General features: G+C 43.3%; 1 protein-coding gene across 1 annotated transcript in view; it reads right to left on the reverse strand.

The window, feature by feature from the left end:
- The window catches only part of LOC144521308 (USP6 N-terminal-like protein), a 55757-nt gene that overhangs the window by 184 nt on the left and 48073 nt on the right, over window positions 1–7500 (reverse strand). Inside the window, exon 13 of the mRNA XM_078255838.1 lies at window positions 1–7500. This exon is cut by the window's left edge and continues 184 nt beyond it; it is cut by the window's right edge and continues 839 nt beyond it. The gene's annotated coding sequence lies outside the window, so the exon portion shown is untranslated.

The following is a 7500-nucleotide window of genomic DNA, read 5'->3' on the forward strand; positions in this document are numbered from 1 at the left end:
GGCAGTTCGTGTAATTGTCACGTTATTTTTAATCTATTGAGTCGTGTTCACGGGGACGTTTTTCTGGTTTTTTTTCGTGGTGGCCAGCACGAAATGGGAACCATCTATTCAGAGGTTGGGTTTAGGAAAAAAACAACGGGGAAAGGACACCTCACACGCCGGGAGACGGTCACTGGGGACGCGCAACAATAACGGGACGGGGATATGGCCACTGGGGACGCGCGACAATAACGGGACGGGGATATGGCCACTGGGGACGCGCGACAATAACGGGACGGGGAGAAGGCCACTGGGGACGCGCAACAATAACGGGACGGGGATATGGCCACTGGGGACGCGCGACAATAACGGGACGGGGATATGGCCACTGGGGACGCGCGACAATAACGGGACGGGGAGAAGGCCACTGGGGACGCGCAACAATAACGGGACGGGGAGAAGGCCACTGGGGACGCACGACAATAACGGGATGGTTGTGATTAGGAAAACAACGGGGAAACAAAACGCCACCCGCGGGACGTGATCCGTGAAAGTCCTGTATTGTTTGACCCATCCACCACCTCGACCAACTACCCTATGGGGATTTTCAGAAATTCTGTCAGGGAGACTTCTATTACGTTGTCTCTCTTCTCTTTAACTGATCAGCTGGGCAGTGGGTGTTACGGTTCTGTATACCAATCAGAATCGGGCACTTATGTTCTAACTAGAGATGCACCGACAGACCGGCCCGGTGACCGGAATCGACCGGTTTTCACATGCTCGGCCATGACCGGCGACCAGCAGGTCAGTCTGACATATGGAGATTTCATGCCGGTCAACGCTACAATTAACTGACAACAGAAGTTATACGAGTTACAGTTTTCAAGGACGCACGCACACACGGACGCGACAGCACAGTCTCTTTTTCCTTTCTCTCAACTTTTCCGCCGTGTGTCGCGCGTACCCGCTCGCGGTGTGAAGCGTGTCGGCGCTATTGTCCCACATGTAGGGAACCTCGTGAATTAACCTGCAACATGTCAGCTGTTTGGAGATTCTTCAGCGTGTGTGCAGAAAATAACACGTTTGCAATATGCAACACCTGCAAGGGACAAAGTAGGACGTGGAGGGACGACACCAAAAACCAAAATCACATTTTTTTAGTTGGATATCGGACGTGAAAAGAAGGAAATGGTTCCAACGTTGCTCTTTAGATGTGTGTGACTGTCCCACACCAGGAGTACTTTATATAGTTCTATTTTATAGTGATCCATTATCTGTTCAACACATGCTCTATGTTCTGTGCAAAATGTTCTATTAAAGAAAAGATAGAAAATAAATATTTGTGTGTGCTGTAAAGTGGTTAGAAAATCGGAATCGGCTTAGAAAGTTGTAATAGGTGCATCTCTAGTTCTAACCAATCACAGCATACTACCATGTTTTCAATCTGTTCTCTCTCCTGCTTCTGTCAGTTGTATTTTCAGACGAGAGTGTGACCCTCCTTCCCTTCTACCTCCAGGCATTTTCGACGGTGTTCTCGGTCTTCTCCCGGTTGACGGCTCGTTTTTTTACGTCTTCGGATTTTCTCACCACCACCACCACCAGTGTCTAGATTCCATTGGGGGATATGTTTGGTTTTCCTAAACATTAGATTTGTATAGATACCCCTTTACAATGGACTCTAATCTCCAAAATATTATGTTTGTACTTACTTGGTTATATCTTAATAAGAAATGTTTGCATATCTGCAACGGAGTCTCTCCTGATTGATATAAGAGGAACGTTTTATTTTGATTCAATGGTGGTTTGCAGTTTTACAGCTTTTTCAACGTAAAATAAAGCCGCTCTAGAGCGCCGCTTACTGAGCTCCAAGGCAGCAACACAACAAGCGCTTGGCCGCTACGGAAACCATCGGATTCGAAACCAAATCCTCCAAACGATTCCAATAAAGAAACGAGTCCGATGGTATCGTAAATTTTGGAACGATTCCAAGTAGGAATCGGTTCTCGATGCCCAATCCTACTCCCTACCGTATTCGTGCTATTATCACGAAATATGCTTCCCAGTGAAATACATTACTTTACATTTTCGTGCTGGCCACCACGAAAAAAAACAAGAAAAACGTCCCCGTGAACACTAATCAATAGATTAAAAATAACGTGACAATTACACGAACTACCGTGAGACTGGGTTGCAAATACTAAACAATTATTCAAAAGTAGCTGTAATTTTAACATTGAAATACAGTCAAATGTCATTAAAAACCAAGAACATTGTCACATATTTCAAAACAATGGCATCAAATAGCATGACTTTAGATATTTTCAAATCATTTTTAACCCTCCTGTTGTCTTCGGGGTCCAATCTGACCCATTTTCCAAAAGTTTCTATATCAGAAATTTGGGTTTCTTTCAACCAAACGGTCAAAATAAATAACGTGGATGCTTCCCTACAACTTAAATAACTGATCAGTTCACTATTTTCATTGAATTTGGGTGTTTTATTTAATTTTATAGCATTTGAAGAAAAATAATTAATGAAAGAAAACTGACAAAAAGTGACAGAAATGTTGGGAAAAACGTCCCGAAAAAAGCGCAGAAAGAATCGACAAAGACATTGGAAAAAGTGACAAAGAACTTCAGGAAAAAACGTCAAAAAGTGACAAAAAATGTCCCAAAAAATGGACAAAGAATTTGAAAAGTGAAAGTTTGACCCAGAAAAACTAAAAGTTGCTAAAAAGGTCTACGGGACCAACATGATTCTCACTCCCATCTCGTAAAATACGGATGTTTGGTCAGGTGCCTTTGGCGTTGTTATTGAGGCTAAAGGAGACTTTTAGCGTCAATAACAACGCCAAAGGCACCTGACCAAAGGAAAAGAAGAACGGGACTATTGAAAGAAAAGCGACGGTTGGGTTTAGGAAGCGTGACACGTGGGACATGATCTCCTGGGTGAAAGTCCTGTGTTGTTTGACCCATCCACCCCCCCAACCAACCTCCCTATACGGATTTTCGGGCTTTCATGCTACTCGCTACCGTAGCTATGTCATCTTCAAACGCCGTGTAGCTGCTGCTCTGCCCAGTGTGCTCTACAAACACACTGAAGGGTGCTTTTTTTTGTCGCTTCTGACGCTGACAGCCTCTGTCCAAACGTCCGTATTTTACGAGTTCGGAGTGAGAACGGGTTGGAATAAAAGTTGCACGGTCTACGGGAAGACAACACGAGGGGTGTAATTTGTATGTTGTATGTTTTGTATGTCCAAAAGTCTTTCTACTACATTTCTGCTCCTCTGGGCTAGATCTAGATAGAGTCATGCTGAACCTAAAGCAACCACAAGATGTCAGCCTTTCACTATTTCTAAAGCACAGGAATGAAGAACGTTTTTTTCAACCCTCAGATGGGAAAACTGGTTCTTACTGTACCTACTGGTTCTACAATACTGTACAAACACAATGCTATTATAATCTGAAACGCCTAAATCCAGAGCCTCCTCGTAGGATTAAAAAACAAAAGGGGCTATTTTCACTGTTCAAGGAGCCTTAAAGGGGAACTTTTTTCCAACCTGGACCCTATGTTCCTGTGTTTTTGTGTCTAAGTGACTGATGGGAACAACAATCTTTGACACCGGTCCAGTAACCGGCAGCCACAGACCAGGCTGCAATGTAACCCTATGGGGCAAATTTTCATCGTCCATTTGTTTTTTTTGCCACTGACAGACTCAGATTATTATTCTAAGTGTCTGACAACATTATGGAAAGGATCCCTACAGAGATAGACCTTCAAAACCTCTTTGAGACCTTTCTGTTTAAACAGAAACAGCTCTGAAGTCGCTAGTGGTAAACCCACCAGACTCCATTTAAAAAAGCAATATTTTTAGCGTGTATAGAGCCAACGTATTTTCACACATGAAGCGGTAAACTATGTGTTTATTTCAACCAAAATTAGAGTTGTGATTGTTGGGAAAGTGGAAAGACGACCCAAAATTGCTTTTCATAGTTTATTTTTGTTTCTGTCGACTCTGAATGAAGTGTGTTTTACGATGCTAAAACGACTCTTTATTTACATGGAGTCTGGTGGTTTTAACGAACACATGTTTTTATGTTTAAAAAAAGGATCTTACTCTTTAACAGAAAGGTCGACCTCCTTAGAAATCCTTTCCATAGCGCTGTCAGACACTTAGTATAGTATAATTGGGAAAGTCGAAAGATGATCTTGCTTAATACTGGACCAATGTCAGAGATAGATTGTTCCCGGGCGCCTGGGTAAGCTCACCTGGTAGAGCAGGCGCCCATATAAAGAGATTTACCCCTCGAAGCGACGCCGACCTGCGACCCTTAGGTGCATGTCGTTCCCACTCTCTCTCTCTCTTTCTAGGGTCAAGGTTGGAAAAAAGGGTAGTTACCCTTTAATGGAAATGCAGCAAATATTCCAGTTCTTGAAAAGTGTGAGCACAAAAGTGGTGAAATGACCTGGATAAAACAATAAATTACTGCGCTAAAAAAACCCCAACACTTATTTAAAATGAGCTCAATAGGCTTCAATGTGTACAATCATAACAGTGAGCCAGCTCACCACGTCAGAGGTTTCCTGTTCAGTCCCGACCCCTAAAAAGTTGCTCTTGTGTCAAACAACCTCACTTCCTCTGATGTTGTGCAGGGTTCAAGACATCGACAACGTCCGCAGCAGAACTGAAGCTGATCCAAATAAGGCATCAAGACATTAGTACAAAAAATAAAACGTGTTACTCTGCTAGCAAACATTTTACAAAGGCTGACCGAGCAACATGTTGTTCTCTGACGAAACGTTACAAAACTACAAAAAAAAGCTTTCTTTTATTGTAAAGGGTGATGCCTCGGAGACGTCTGTATATGCGTCCCGATTCTTTCGCTCTGCAGTGAAACTCCATCAGGGGATTCAGACAGGAAACAGAGCGGATGTGATGTTGAAACCTCCAGAGTCCCGTAAGGTGTGTTGACAGTCAGTCAGTTGTGAGCGTGTCTATGTTCCCACATTTCTAAGAATTTTTTTTCACTGAAAATTAGGCCCAATGTTCCCACATTTCCTTTTTCATAAATTTTTATCAGATTTTATCCCCTTTTCTCCCAATTTGGTAGCCAATTACACCCAACCTATTATCCAGTAGCAATGGACTACAGATGGAATGTAGCTTTAAGTAAATCTGGTAACTAACCCTAACCCTGGGAACATTGGGCTGTGGGACCATAGGGCTGTGGGACCATAGGGCTGTGGGAACATAGGGCTGTGGGAACATAGGGCTGTGGGACCATAGGGCTGTGGGAACATTGGGCTGTGGGAACATTGGGCTGTGGGAACATTGGGCTGTGGGAACATTGGGCTGTGGGAACATTGGGCTGTGGGAACATTGGGCTGTGGGAACATTGGGCTGTGGGAACATTGGGCTGTGGGAACATTGGGCTGTGGGAACATAGGGCTGTGGGAACATAGGGCTGTGGGAACATAGGGCTGTGGGAACATTGGGCTGTGGGAACATAGGGCTGTGGGACCATTGGGCTGTGGGAACATTGGGCTGTGGGAACATAGGGCTGTGGGAACATTGGGCTGTGGGAACATAGGGCTAACCCCAGTCAGTGTATTTGTGTCTCCTCATCAGCTTACGTCTCCTGTGAGAGAGCCAGATCCTGAGCATTCTGGGAAATGAGCACAATTTCTCACAATGCAAATAACACACGGTGTGCAGGAAGGGTAAGAAGGTGGTGAAGGATTCAATTATAGAGATAATAGAAAAACGCAGTTGCACTGTGGAAGGTGATGATGTTAGATACAGATCAGGGTTTTACCTCCAGTATTTGGTTGAAATGATTAGTTATATTTTCCATTTTCATTTGATCCAATACCAATATTTGTGCAATTGAAACCACATTGATTTTGTATTCCACCGCCATAAAGGTTGGGGACAGATTAAAAACAGAATAGCCAAATTTCAGTCCATTGTTTGGGTCAAGCTCCAAAAACACTAGATCCTACACTTCCCAAAATGCAACTCAATAGCATCTTTTAAACTTCACATTCCCAGTTTGTAGCTCAGACTTTCTGTGAAAGATTTGTGGTTTCCAAACCCAATTTGTTGCCTCACATGAGAACGTGTTAAAACACCGAAACGATGAAATTTCCAGAAAGTCAGTAACGTCTCTTAAAAATGACCTTACCAGACTTGATATTGCTCCTAAAACTTTAACATATTTTTAAGCAACAATTGCTTGACATTGATAATCTGACAAATCATACTTCTGTAGTTCTTCACCAAAATATTAACGGTAACGTCATCTACCGAACAGTTGGAACTGCCTAAACTTGACCGATACAGAGCATGTAACGTACCAAGCGGATGAAACAGGCCGAGCCAGTTCATGCCACTGAGACATTATCCCATAAATGGAGAGTAGACATAATCAATAACTCTGGGTAGATGCCAAATCGCACCCGATACACGTGTCGACGTTAACACGGTGATACTGTGCAGGCGTCAACACCAGTCAACGGACGTTACTGCAGTGTTTATATTTCACGTACACTCTTGGTTGCCTATGTTGTTAAAAGTCGTTATTTAAGCATTTGATGAAACGTCAAATGAAGGTTTTGAAAGGGGTAAAAATCACTTCCAGGAACCAGAGCCGTTCCAAAAAGTGGGCGGTCACCGTTGAGCTCTATTCTTGGACTTTGATGACGGACGGGAAGCCTTCACATTGGCACAGTAGACACGGCTGCGAAACGACCGGAAGTCATTCATTTCCTATGGAGATCTGTCGATTGAATCAACAAACTACTAAGGCCTCCTGCACACTGCGTGCTTGGCGTGAGCGTGGCGTTTAGCGTGGCGTTTTCTATGTCGTTACACACCGGAAATGTGTCTGACGCGGCGCTGTATAGGTGTGCACATCCTTAAACTAATACTTTGTTGAAGCACTTTTTTATTACAGCACTCAGTCTTTTTGGAGAGGAGTCTATTAGCATAGCATATCTTGACGTGGCAATATTCGCCCACTCTTCTTTGCAAAAGTGCTCCAAATCTGTCACATTGTGAGGACATCTCCTGTGTGTCATGGTTGCGATTTTCTGTTATAGTTTTTCCTGTTTTATTGTCCTACTTTATTCCCCGTTTCCTTGTTGTTTACTGCAGTAGTATACTTCATGTTAAACATAAATACAGACTGATTTGATTACAGCAAAGACAACGTCAGCATTATTGACGGCAAAATAGGCTCCAGCATATTTCCTTCTGTATTGACAGGTGCAATATTAGAAAATCGATAATTATTTATTCTTTTTTTGAATTTATGTCTGCATTTATGTCAAAAACTAGAGACTTTCAAACGTGTCAACATCTTTCTGTATTCTATTTTGCCTGGAAACGCTTCCAACACGCTTGCGTATCGCGTGAAAAATAGGTGTCGGCCCTGTTTCTAGCATGCATGTGTTTTCGGCGCGGCTCGAGCTGCGCCTGAGACGTGCGTGTCACGCAGGCAGTGTGTAAGCTCTAACCTG

The sequence above is a fragment of the Sander vitreus genome, chromosome 1, assembly GCF_031162955.1.
Source record: "Sander vitreus isolate 19-12246 chromosome 1, sanVit1, whole genome shotgun sequence".
NCBI lineage: Eukaryota > Metazoa > Chordata > Actinopteri > Perciformes > Percidae > Sander > Sander vitreus.